This window comes from Penaeus monodon, chromosome 25 (assembly GCF_015228065.2).
Source record: "Penaeus monodon isolate SGIC_2016 chromosome 25, NSTDA_Pmon_1, whole genome shotgun sequence".
NCBI lineage: Eukaryota > Metazoa > Arthropoda > Malacostraca > Decapoda > Penaeidae > Penaeus > Penaeus monodon.
The window spans coordinates 6,146,089-6,146,419 of record NC_051410.1 but is presented as its reverse complement, the minus strand read 5'-3'; positions in this window follow the sequence as shown (position 1 = coordinate 6,146,419).

Below are 331 nucleotides of genomic sequence, written 5' to 3'. Positions count from 1 at the left end.
GATCTCATGGCCCCTGCCTTCCCTCACAAACAAGTCCCACACATGCTACCGACAAATCAGGCGAACCCAGGTCTCTCTTTCCCAGAGGACAGCCTCCTGAATCCAGATCTTCTGCTATTTTCCACAAGAATTTCTAATGACAAAAACACAAGAACGCCCGGGGCACCAGGCCTTGATAATGATATGTGGGAAGACAGGAAGAAAGTGCTGTGAGATGAAAATTTTGGATAATGAGGCTGTACGTCGTTAAGGGTCATATTATTATGATTATTAGGGTGCTTGTGATCGTTGAGGTGGGATTGGTGAGTGGGATAAGAGTGAAGATGTGGTA